This window comes from Bombina bombina, chromosome 2 (assembly GCF_027579735.1).
Source record: "Bombina bombina isolate aBomBom1 chromosome 2, aBomBom1.pri, whole genome shotgun sequence".
NCBI classification, from domain to species: Eukaryota; Metazoa; Chordata; class Amphibia; order Anura; family Bombinatoridae; genus Bombina; species Bombina bombina.
Window position 1 is genome coordinate 348,682,682 of NC_069500.1, and position 13,209 is coordinate 348,695,890.

At 40.6% G+C, this 13,209-nt stretch overlaps 1 pseudogene; it reads left to right on the forward strand.

The window, feature by feature from the left end:
• The first annotated feature begins 1,718 nt into the window (after nucleotides 1-1,718).
• On the forward strand, nucleotides 1,719-1,837 carry LOC128651125 (uncharacterized; annotated as a pseudogene).
• Nucleotides 1,838-13,209: the final 11,372 nt, after the last annotated feature.

A 13,209-nucleotide genomic window follows, 5' to 3' on the forward strand; every position in this document is an offset into this window, starting at 1 on the left:
GGCACTAGATAACATTATCCCTAGGAGGGAGGACATGTTATTGGGCAGTAATTGCAGGCACTGGAAGGACGTGGAGAAGAGGCTCTAATTTAATACTAGCATCTAACAACGACTTTATTTTACCTAACAAGCCGTCTGGAGGGTTAGTTTATTCTCATGATAGGCCGCATGTAAGGTGTGTCGCATGATCAATGTAATTTTTACTCCCCTGGACGTTATATATTAATGCTATAACTGTCAAGAGGTTTGTTTATCGTTAGAATGTGCTTTAGTTCTCCCGGCGGCTCCAATTTTACATTTTAGCCGCCTGGGAGGTTTAGCTTGTTACGCCCACAGTTGGCGGAGCTATGTTGCGCGCCATTATTCCACTGCGGTGTTAGAAGCAGTTTTTTCTAAGTACATGGCAGGGAAACTGTGTTTTTTATGTGGACATGCTAGAAGGATGTTTTTTTTTTCTGTAGTCCGGTTGCCTGTTTTTTTTATTCAGTGACAGGCAGAGTCCCCTGCATATTTAGCTGAGGTCTTGGATTTTTCGTATTTTCCTTGGCAAACATAAAGCAGTGTGTTTTTAAGGTTTAAAGACACAGACCCATATTATCTTAGACTACTTATGTAGTTCTAAGTATCCAATCCCATTTTTATTAGCATGTTCATGGTTAATGGGTACATTAAAATAACGTTAGGACGTTTTATATTTGTTATTTAAAGAGGCAGTTACTCTTTTTATGGTGGTTAATTAATTAAAATGTGAATAAAGTTGTCACATACACTTTATACCCTTCACCCTATGTACAAATGTTAATGAATTGATTTGAAACATTAGGGCGTTTCCTTTGTTATTTCAAAGGGTGAATAAGGTTGTTGCATACTCTTTATGTCCTTCACCCCCAGTATATCCAATGTTCATGGATTAATTTATAATAACATTTGGGCGTTTTCCTTTGTTATTTATAGACACAGTACCTCTGGTTATGGTGTTCAATTTTTATAGATTCAAATGTGAATAGGGATGTTTTTACATTTATGCCCTTTATACTATTGCAAAAACTTTTCTGCTTCATATGTGCGTACAGTTGCAATTCAGAGATGAGCCTTTTATTAGAGCCAACATTGTCTTGATTGTTGCAAGAAATATTCGGACAAAAGTTTTTTTATACTTCTCCTCAAGTGTCCTATATAAAATAAAAAAAAATTAACGTCCATTCTTTCAGTGCCCTGCGTTTCCTCCACGACTCCCCTGGAGTTCTTTTGCAAGACATCGTTTCCCGCTGGTGCGAAGCAGTCGCGAGTGCGTTGTTGGCTTTTCCCATGCTGCAGGGAGAGCGCAAGAGCATGGGAAAAAGAAACATTCAGTGAGTGAGGTTCCTGTCACGGTTCTTGCTATCTCAAGGTCCTCTCCCAGACTGTTACCTAAGGAGGTTTTAGCTACTCAGGACGACAATGATAACATGGGAGCTGTTAATATTAGATCGTACCAAGATCAAGGCTATGGAATGGGAGAGAAGGGACCCTTCCCCCCCCCCCCATTTCCTACGTTTAGAAGAGATTTTTACCCATAGCAGACTCTTCATGGAGTTCCGTCAGTTGGGACCCAAGGTGGAAGGGACAATTTCCACGCTAGCCGGGAGTCCTACTATTCCCGGCTAGCGTGGATAGTTGTTCCCTTAAGGGTCCTAGGGGTAACAGAGGTGTTGCTCAATATTTGCAACCTAGGACTTGTCTACCGCCAACCTTTTTTAAATACACCAGATCCTGTCTGTACTCGGAAGTTGAGCAGGTCCAGGCTGGGTCAGTACCTGGAAGGGAGACCGCCTGGGAACTCCAGGTGCGGTAGGCTTATCATTGCCACTGTCGTTTGTACGGCAGCATACTGGTTCATACGTTGTCTAGTCGCATTAGAACAGACATTCTCTTTGTAGAAATCCAGGATAATATAAGGGCCTTTAAGTCTGTCTTTTTCTTTCTTACAGATGCTTCCCTTCAAGTATTTAGCGGGAAGCTAAGATTTCAGGCTTACCATAGTGACACACGTTTTGGATAAACTTACCTTTTAATTCCTTTCAAGATTTCAAGGGAATTGTTCTGTTTCTTCCTCTGAGCAGGAGGGAGGTTTTGACCTTCAAGAATGAGGCAACGTGGCCTTACTCTAGGTAGGAGACCTTTCCGACCTGCAAGAGCGAGTTCCTGTTCCGATTCAGGAACGGAGTTTGGGATTTTATCCTAATCTCGTAGTGGTTCCAGGGAACCTTCAGTACTATGTTAGATCTTTAGAATCTAATTAAATTTTAGATGTCAAGATTCTAATCAAATTCCTAAGGGAACCGTCCTTCAAGGTGGAAACTATTCGTTCCAATTTTATTTTGATCCAAGAGGATAGTTTTATGAAGGCGGAGTTTAAGCACGCGTGCTTGCATTTTCACATTCTCAGTCAAGCATTCCCAATTGTGGCTTTATCTGTTGGCCTTGTCAGAGCTCCCAGAATTTTCTAATCGCAGTCTGGGTTTGATGTTGGCGGTGCTCGGTTACAGGGTATTGCTGGGGCGCCCTTTCTAGGAGACAATCTAGTCCAGGCGCAATCTTTTCAAGTAAGATTCCATATGGGAATGTTGTTATCCTTTCTGTGATATTAAGCAGCAAGGTAAATTTGGTAAGGAGTTACTTAGTCATGGACAGAGGTAACCTTCTGGGGAACCATATTAGATTCCCTATAAATTAAACATTTTCCTGAAGGAAGTCGGGAAATTAAAGACCTTTTTGACTCTATTCTTTTTCTTTGGTCTTCTCCTCGGCCATTAGTGGCTCTGTGCATGGAACTATCGGGCTGATGGTAGCGGCATAAGACATCATCCTGTTTGCTCGGTTCCTTCTCAGACATCGGCAGATTATCATGCTCAGACTTTGCAACAGAGATTATATAGATTTGTCTCCTCGGAGAGCAGGAGACAAAGGTTTTTCTTAAGGATGGTTGTCTCTGGATCATTCTTTCCAAAGAACCTGCTTTCGCAGACCATCTTGGCTGTCTGTGATAAGACACCAACCTTCTAGAATGAGGAACAGTCTATGGTCCCCTAAAGGCTCAGGGAATCTGGACTCAGAGTCCGGTTTTCATATAATCATTCTGGATCTGAGAGTGCTCTTCAATACTATTCTGGCCTGGCCCCAGTTAGTCTCGGTCCAGTTTATCTAGTTCCAGTGGGACACATGTCTTCAATGTATCAGGGAGGAATGAGGAGTTCCTTAGTGATAACAGAGGTTTCTTTCATGTAATTAGCAAGAGTCCATGAGCTAGTGACGTACGGGATATACATTCCTACCAGGAGGGGCAAAGTTTCCCAAACCTCAAAATGCCTATAAATACACCCCTCACCACACCCACAATTCAGTTTTACAAACTTTGCCTCCGATGGAGGTGGTGAAGTAAGTTTGTGCTAGATTCTACGTTGATATGCGCTCCGCAGCAAGTTGGAGCCCGGTTTTCCTCTCAGCGTGCAGTGAATGTCAGAGGGATGTGAAGAGAGTATTGCCTATTTGAATGCAGTGACCTCCTTCTACGGGGTCTATTTCATAGGTTCTCTGTTATCGGTCGTAGAGATTCATCTCTTACCTCCCTTTTCAGATCGACGATATACTTCATTTTATTGCGTCATTCTTGGCGCAGACTTTTTTGGCGCAAAAATTCTTTTCCGTTTCCGGCGTCATACGTGTCGCCGGAAGTTGCGTCATTTTTTTGACGTTATTTTGCGCCAAAGATGTCGGCGTTCCGGATGTGGCGTCATTTTGGCGCCAAAAGCATTTAGGCGCCAAATAATGTGGGCGTCTGATTTGGCGCTAAAAAATATGGGCGTCGCTTTTATCTCCACATTATTTAAGTCTCATTTTTTATTGCTTCTGGTTGCTAGAAGCTTGTTCTTTGGCATTCTTTCCCATTCCTGAAACTGTCATTTAAGGAATTTGATCAATTTTGCTTTATATGTTGTTTTTTCTCTTACATATTGCAAGATGTCTCACGTTGCATCTGAGTCAGAAGATACTACAGGAAAATCGCTGTCTAGTGCTGGATCTACCAAAGCTAAGTGTATCTGCTGTAAACTTTTGGTAGCTATTCCTCCGGCTGTTGTTTGTATTGATTGTCATGACAAACTTGTTAAAGCAGATAATATTTCCTTTAGTAATGTACCATTGCCTGTTGCAGTTCCCTCAACATCTAAGGTGCAGAATGTTCCTGATAACATAAGAGATTTTGTTTCTGAATCCATCAAGAAGGCTATGTCTGTTATTTCTCCTTCTAGTAAACATAAAAAATCTTTTAAAACTTCTCTCCCTACAGATGAATTTTTAAATGAACATCATCATTCTGATTCTGATGACTCTTCTGGTTCAGAGGATTCTGTCTCAGAGGTTGATGCTGATAAATCTTCATATTTATTTAAAATGGAATTTATTCGTTCTTTACTTAAAGAAGTACTAATTGCTTTAGAAATAGAGGATTCTGGTCCTCTTGATACTAATTCTAAACGTTTGGATAAGGTATTTAAAGCTCCTGTGGTTATTCCAGAAGTTTTTCCTGTTCCTAATGCTATTTCTGCAGTAATTTCCAAAGAATGGGATAAATTGGGTAATTCATTTACTCCTTCTAAACGTTTCAAGCATTTATATCCTGTGCCGTCTGACAGATTAGAATTTTGGGACAAAATCCCTAAAGTTGATGGGGCTATTTCTACCCTTGCTAAACATACTACTATTCCTACGTCAGATGGTACTTCGTTTAAGGATCCTTTAGATAGGAAAATTGAATCCTTTCTAAGAAAAGCTTATCTGTGTTCAGGTAATCTTCTTAGACCTGCTATATCTTTGGCTGATGTTGCTGCAGCTTCAACTTTTTGGTTGGAAACTTTAGCGCAACAAGTAACACATCATGATTCTCATGATATTATTATTCTTCTTCAGCATGCTAATAATTTTATCTGTGATGCCATTTTTGATATTATCAGAGTTGATGTCAGGTTTATGTCTCTAGCTATTTTAGCTAGAAGAGCTTTATGGCTTAAAACTTGGAATGCTGATATGGCTTCTAAATCAACTCTACTTTCTATTTCTTTCCAGGGTAACAAATTATTTGGTTCTCAGTTGGATTCTATTATTTCAACTGTTACTGGTGGGAAAGGAACTTTTTTACCACAGGATAAAAAATCTAAAGGTAAAAACAGGGCTAATAATCGTTTTCGTTCCTTTCGTTTCAACAAAGAACAAAAGCCTGATCCTTCATCCTCAGGAGCAGTTTCAGTTTGGAAACCATCTCCAGTCTGGAATAAATCCAAGCCAGCTAGAAAGGCAAAGCCTGCTTCTAAGTCCACATGAAGGTGCGGCCCTCATTCCAGCTCAGCTGGTAGGGGGCAGGTTACTTTTTTCAAGGAAATTTGGATAAATTCTGTTCACAATCTTTGGATTCAGAACATTGTTTGAGAAGGGTACAGAATTGGTTTCAAGATGAGACCTCCTGCAAAGAGATTTTTTCTTTCCCGTGTCCCAGTAAATCCAGTAAAAGATCAAGCATTTCTGAATTGTGTTTCAGATCTAGAGTTGACTGGAGTAATTATGCCAGTTCCAGTTCCGGAACAGGGGATGGGGTTTTATTCAAATCTCTTCATTGTACCAAAGAAGGAGAATTCCTTCAGACCATTTCTGGATCTAAAAATATTGAATCGTTATGTAAGAATACCAACGTTCAAGATGGTAACTGTAAGGACTATCTTGCCTTTTGTTCAGCAAGGGAATTATATGTCCACAATAGATTTACAGGATGCATATCTGCATATTCCGATTCATCCAGATCATTATCAGTTCCTGAGATTCTCTTTTCTGGACAAGCATTACCAGTTTGTGGCTCTGCCGTTTGGCCTAGCTACAGCTCCAAGAATTTTTACAAAGGTTCTCGGTGCCCTTCTGTCTGTAATCAGAGAACAGGGTATTGTGGTATTTCCTTATTTGGAGGATATCTTGGTACTTGCTCAGTCTTTACATTTAGCAGAATCTCATACGAATCGACTTGTGTTGTTTCTTCAAGATTCCTCAGACAAGGGTAACCTTTCTGGGTTTCCAGATGGATTCAGTGTCCATGACTCTGTCTTTAACAGACAAGAGACGTCTAAAATTAATTACAGCTTGTCGAAACCTTCAGTCACAATCATTCCCTTCGGTAGCCTTATGCATGGAAATTCTAGGTCTTATGACTGCTGCATCGGACGCGATCCCCTTTGCTCGTTTTCACATGCGACCTCTTCAGCTCTGTATGCTGAATCAATGGTGCAAGGATTACACAAAGATATCTCAATTAATATCTTTAAAACCGATTGTTCGACACTCTCTAACGTGGTGGACAGATCACCATCGTTTAATTCAGGGGGCTTCTTTTGTGCTTCCGACCTGGACTGTAATTTCAACAGATGCAAGTCTCACAGGTTGGGGAGCTGTGTGGGGATCTCTGACGGCACAAGGAGTTTGGGAATCTCAGGAGGTGAGATTACCGATCAATATTTTGGAACTCCGTGCAATTTTCAGAGCTCTTCAGTTTTGGCCCCTTCTGAAGAGAGAATCGTTCATTTGTTTTCAGACAGACAATGTCACAACTGTGGCATACATCAATCATCAAGGAGGGACTCACAGTCCTCTGGCTATGAAAGAAGTATCTCGAATTTTGGTTTGGGCGGAATCCAGCTCCTGTCTAATCTCTGCGGTTCATATCCCAGGTATAGACAATTGGGAAGCGGATTATCTCAGTCGCCAAACGTTGCATCCGGGCGAATGGTCTCTTCACCCAGAGGTATTTCTTCAGATTGTTCAAATGTGGGAACTTCCAGAAATAGATCTGATGGCGTCTCATCTAAACAAGAAACTTCCCAGGTATCTGTTCAGATTCCGGGATCCTCAGGCGGAGGCAGTGGATGCATTATCACTTCCTTGGAAGTATCATCCTGCCTATATCTTTCCGCCTCTAGTTCTTCTTCCAAGAGTAATCTCCAAGATTCTGAAGGAATGCTCGTTTGTTCTGCTGGTAGCTCCGGCATGGTCTCACAGGTTTTGGTATGCGGATCTTGTCCGGATGGCCTATTGCCAACCGTGGACTCTTCCGTTAAGACCAGACCTTCTGTCTCAAGGTCCTTTTTTCCATCAGGATCTGAAATCCTTAAATTTAAAGGTATGGAGATTGAACGCTTGATTCTTGGTCACAGAGGTTTCTCTGACTCTGTGATTAATACTATGTTACAGGCTCGTAAATCTGTATCTAGAGAGATATATTATAGAGTCTGGAAGACTTATATTTCTTGGTGTCTTTCTCATCATTTTTCTTGGCATTCTTTTAGAATACCGAGAATATTACAGTTTCTTCAGGATGGTTTAGATAAGGGTTTGTCTGCAAGTTCCTTGAAAGGACAAATCTCTGCTCTTTCTGTTCTTTTTCACAGAAAGATTGCTATTCTTCCTGATATTCATTGTTTTGTACAAGCTTTGGTTCGTATAAAGCCTGTCATTAAGTCAATTTCTCCTCCTTGGAGTTTGAATTTGGTTCTGGGGGCTCTTCAAGCTCCTCCATTTGAACCTATGCATTCATTGGACATTAAATTACTTTCTTGGAAAGTTTTGTTCCTTTTGGCCATCTCTTCTGCCAGAAGAGTTTCTGAATTATCTGCTCTTTCTTGTGAGTCTCCTTTTCTGATTTTTCATCAGGATAAGGCGGTGTTGCGAACTTCTTTTGAATTTTTACCTAAAGTTGTGACTTCCAACAACATTAGTAGAGAAATTGTGGTTCCTTCATTATGTCCTAATTCTAAGGAGAAATCGTTGCATTCTTTGGATGTTGTTAGAGCTTTGAAATATTATGTTGAAGCTACTAAATCTTTCCGAAAGACTTCTAGTCTATTTGTTATCTTTTCCGGTTCTAGAAAAGGCCAGAAAGCTTCTGCCATTTCTTTGGCATCTTGGTTGAAATCTTTAATTCATCTTGCCTATGTTGAGTCGGGTAAAACTCCGCCTCAGAAAATTACAGCTCATTCTACTAGGTCAGTTTCTACTTCCTGGGCGTTTAGGAATGAAGCTTCGGTTGATCAGATTTGCAAAGCAGCAACTTGGTCCTCTTTGCATACTTTTACTAAATTCTACCATTTTGATGTATTTTCTTCTTCTGAAGCAGTTTTTGGTAGAAAAGTACTTCAGGCAGCGGTTTCAGTTTGAATCTTCTGCTTATGTTTTTCATTAAACTTTATTTTGGGTGTGGATTATTTTCAGCAGGAATTGGCTGTCTTTATTTTGTCCCTCCCTCTCTAGTGACTCTTGTGTAGAAAGATCCACATCTTGGGTAGTCATTATCCCATACGTCACTAGCTCATGGACTCTTGCTAATTACATGAAAGAAAACATAATTTATGTAAGAACTTACCTGATAAATTCATTTCTTTCATATTAGCAAGAGTCCATGAGGCCCGCCCTTTTTTTGTGGTGGTTATGATTTTGTATAAAGCACAATTATTCCAATTCCTTATTTTATATGCTTTCGCACTTTTTTATCACCCCACTTCTTGGCTATTCGTTAAACTGAATTGTGGGTGTGGTGAGGGGTGTATTTATAGGCATTTTGAGGTTTGGGAAACTTTGCCCCTCCTGGTAGGAATGTATATCCCATACGTCACTAGCTCATGGACTCTTGCTAATATGAAAGAAATGAATTTATCAGGTAAGTTCTTACATAAATTATGTTATCCAGATAATTTAGCGGGCAGAGGCCCATTCTTGATTATCGTCAAGGGGTGGACTCTGGGAGGCGGACTTCATGTTCAGGCAGCCTTTAAGCTTGATTCTCAAGGGGAGTCAGCCAGAATTATATGCATGGCATTTTGGTAGAAAGCCAATTTCCCAAGGTATGGATAAAGGTCCAGGGACACTCAGGTGGTACTGTTTGTCGTCCTGGTGGTAACTTGGACTTTGTCTTGCTTACCTATTTCCCTAGTTTGTGAGCACGTCAGTGGTCCTTTTTGCACCGGCTTGGACTCGCAGGATATGCAGATCTGGGGGACATATCTCTGTCACTGTGGAGACTTTCGTTGAGGAAGGACCTTCTAATTCAAGGATCCTTCACCCAATCTAGTTTCTCTGAGGCTGACTGCTTGGAGATTGAACGCTTTATTTTTTTCCAAGCAGGGTTTTTTCTGTCTCGGTCATAGAGACCATGATTCAGGCTCGTAAGCCTGTATTTGGAATGATTTACCATAAGATATGGAGTAAATATTTCTATTGATGTGAATCTAAGGGTTACTCATGGAGTAGTCAGGATTCCTAGACTTTTGTATTTTTTCCTAGTAGTTGGAGGAAGGATTATCGACGGGTTCCTTTAAAGGTTGAATCTCTACTTTTATCTAGTTTGTTACACAAACATCTGGCGGATGTTCCAGATGTACTATCCTTTTGTCAGACCTTGGTTAGGATCATGCCTGTGTTCACACCAGTTACTCCTCCGTGGAGTCTTCATTTGATCTAGAGGTTCTTCAAGGGGCTCCATTTGAGCCTATGCATTCCTTAGATATTAATTTGTTATCTTGGAAAGTTTTATTCCTTGTTGTTATTTCTTCTGCTCGGAGTGTGTCAAAACTCTTGGCATTATAGTATGTCTCCTTATCTTATTTTCCATTCAGATAAGGTAGTTTTACAGTCTAATTTAGGATTTCTTCCTAAGGTTGTTTTTGATCGGAACATTATTCAGGAAATTGTTGTTCTTTCGTTGTCTCCTAATCCTCAGAAGGAAGGACTTCTGCACAATTTGGACGTGGTCCGAGCTTTATAGCTTTCTTACAGGCGTCTAGGACTTTAGTCAGTCTTCTTGTTTTTGGTTTTCTCAGGAAAACTTAAGGGACAGAAAGCTACGGCAACTTCTCTTTCTTTTTGGTTGAAGGGTATCATACGTTTTGCATTGAGACTGCTGGACAGCAGCCTCCGGAGAGAGTTACGGCTCATTCCACAAGGGCTGTCGATTCCTCATGGGCATTCAGGAAGGAAGCTTCTGTGGAGCAGATTTGCAAGGCTGCAACTTTTGCCTCGACTGAGGTTTCTTTTGGGAGAAAGGTTCTTCAAGCAGTTGTGCCTTCCGTTTAAGTTCCCTGTCTTGTCCCTCCCGTATCATCTGTGTACTCTAGCTTGGGTATTGAATCCTATTAGTAATTAAGATGATCCGTGGACTCGTCGTGTCTTAAAAAAAGAAAAGAAAATTTATGCTTGCCTGATAAATTTATTTCTTTTTTTGACACAATGAGTCCACGGCCCGCCCTGTTCTTTTGACAGGTTGTGGGTTATTATAAACGTTAGACCTTGGCACCTTGGCTTTTCCTTTCCCTTCCGGTCGAATGACTGGAGTTGGAGGGAAGGGAGGAGCTATTTAACAGCTCTGCTGTGGTGCTCTTTGCCTCCTCCTGCTGACCAGGAGGTGAATATTCCATTAGTAATTAAGATGATCCGTGGACTCATCGTGTCAAAAAAGAAATACATTTATCCAGTAAGCATAAATTTTCTTTTTTTTTGGGGGGGGGGACATTATTTCTGAAAGTGTATCACTGAATAAAGATTTTTCTTTCATGTAATTAGCAAGAGTCCATGAGCTAGTGACGTATGGGATATACATTCCTACCAGGAGGGGCAAAGTTTCCCAAACCTCAAAATGCCTATAAATACACCCCTCACCACACCCACAATTCAGTTTTACAAACTTTGCCTCCCGTGGAGGTGGTGAAGTAAGTTTGAGCTAGATTCTACATTGATATGCGCTTCGCAGCAGGCTGGAGCCCGGTTTTCCTCTCAGAGTGCAGTGAATGTCAGAGGGATGTGAAGAGAGTATTGCCTATTTGAATTCAATGATCTCCTTCTACGGGATCTATTTCATAGGTTCTCTGTTATCGGTCGTAGAGATTCATCTCTTACCTCCCTTTTCAGATCGACGATATACTCTTATATACCATTACCTCTACTGATTCTCGTTTCAGTTCTGGTTTGGCTATCTACTATATGTAGATGAGTGTCCTGGGGTAAGTAAGTCTTATTTTTTGTGACACTCTAAGCTATGGTTGGGCACTTTATATATAAAGTTCTAAATATATGTCTTTAAACTTATATTTGCCATGATTCAGGATGATCAATATTCCTTATTTCAGACAGTCAGTTTCATTATTTGGGATAATGCATATGAATAATCAATTTTTTTCTTACCTTAAAAATTGTTTCAATTGACTTTTTTCCCTGTGGGCTGTTAGGCTTGCGGTGGCTGAAAATGCTTCAATTTATTGCGTCATTCTTGGCGCGGACTTTTTTGGCGCAAAAAAATTTTTTTGGTCATTTCCGGCGTCATACTTGACGCCGGAAGTTGTTCGTGATTGCGTCATTTTTTTGATGTTTTGCGCCAAAAATGTCGGTGTCACCGGATGTGGCGTCATTCTTGGCGCCAAAAAATTTAAGGCGCCAATAATGTGGGCGTCATTCTTGTCTCCAGCTTTTTTTCACATTATTTCAGTCTCATTTTTCATTGCTTCTGGTTGCTAGAGGCTTGTTCATTGGCATTTTTTTCCCATTCCTGAAACTGTCATTTAAGGAATTTGATAAATTTAGCTTTATATGTTGTTTTTCTTTTACATATTGCAAGATGTCTCAAATTGACCCTTGATCAGAATCTACTTCTGGAAAGACGCTGCCTGATGCTGGTTCTACCAAAGTTAAGTGCATTTGTTGTAAATGAACTTTGCTTTCTCTTTCCTTCCAAGGTAATAAATTATTTGGTTCCCAGTTGGATTCTATTATTTCTACTGTTACTGGGGGAAAGGAACTTTTTTGCCTCAGGACAAAAAATCTAAAGGTAAATATAGGGCTGCTAATCGTTTTCGTTCCTTTCGTCAGAATAAGGAACAGAAGCCTGACCCTTCCCCTAAAGGAACTTTTTCTATTTGGAAACCTTCTCCAATCTGGAATAAATCCAAGCCTTTTAGAAAGTCAAAACCAGCTCCCAAGTCCACATGAAGGTGCGGCCCTCATTCCAGCACAGCTGGTAGGGGGCAGGTTACGATTTTTCAAAGACATTTGGATCAATTCGATTCACAATCTTTGGATTCAGAACATTGTTTCACAAGGGTACAGAATAGGTTTAAAGGTAAGGCCGCCTGCAAAGAGATTTTTTCTCTCTCGCATTCCAATAAACCCAGTGAAGGCTCAGGCATTTCTGAAATGTGTTTCAGATCTAGAGTTGGCTGGAGTAATTGTGCCAGTTCCAGTTCTGGAACAGGGTCTGGGGTTTTACTCAAATCTATTCATTGTACCAAAGAAGGAGAATTCCTTCAGACCAGTTCTGGATCTAAAGATATTGAATCGTTATGTAAGGATACCAACATTCAAAATGGTAACTATAAGGACTATTCTGCCTTTTGTTCAGCAAGGGCATTATATGTCCACAATAGATTTACAGGATGCATATCTTCATATTCTGATTCATCCAGATCACTTTCAGTTTCTGAGATTCTCTTTTCTAGACACGCATTACCAGTTTGTGGCCCTTCCGTTTGGCCTAGCAACAGCTCCAAGGATCTTTTCAAAAGGTTCCCGGTGCCCTTCTCTCTGTAATCAGAGAACAGGGTATTGCGGTATTTCCTTATTTGGACGATATCTTGGTACTTGCTCAGTCTTCACATTCTGCAGAATCTCATACGAATCAACTTGTGTCGTTTCTTCAAAGACATGGTTGGAGGATCAATTTATCAAAGAGTTCGTTGATTCCTCAGACTCAGGTAACCTTTTTAGGTTTTCAAATAGATTCAGTGTCCATGACCTTGTCTCTAACAGAAAAGAGACGTCTGAAATTGGTTTCAGCCTGTCGAAACTTTAGTCTCAATCATTCCCTTCGGTAGCTTTATGCATGGAAATTCTAGGTCTCATGACTGCTGCATCGGACGCGATCCCCTTTGCTGGTTTTCACATGCGACCTCTTCAGCTTTGTATGCTGAACCAATGGTGCAGGGATTATACAAAGATATCACAATTAATATCCTTAAATCCCAATGTACGACACTCTCTGGCGTGGTGGATAGATCACCATAGTTTAGTCCAAGGGGCTTCTTTTGTTCGTCCAACCTGGACTGTAATCTCAACAGATGCGAGTCTGTCAGGTTGGGGAGCTGTATGGGGATCTCT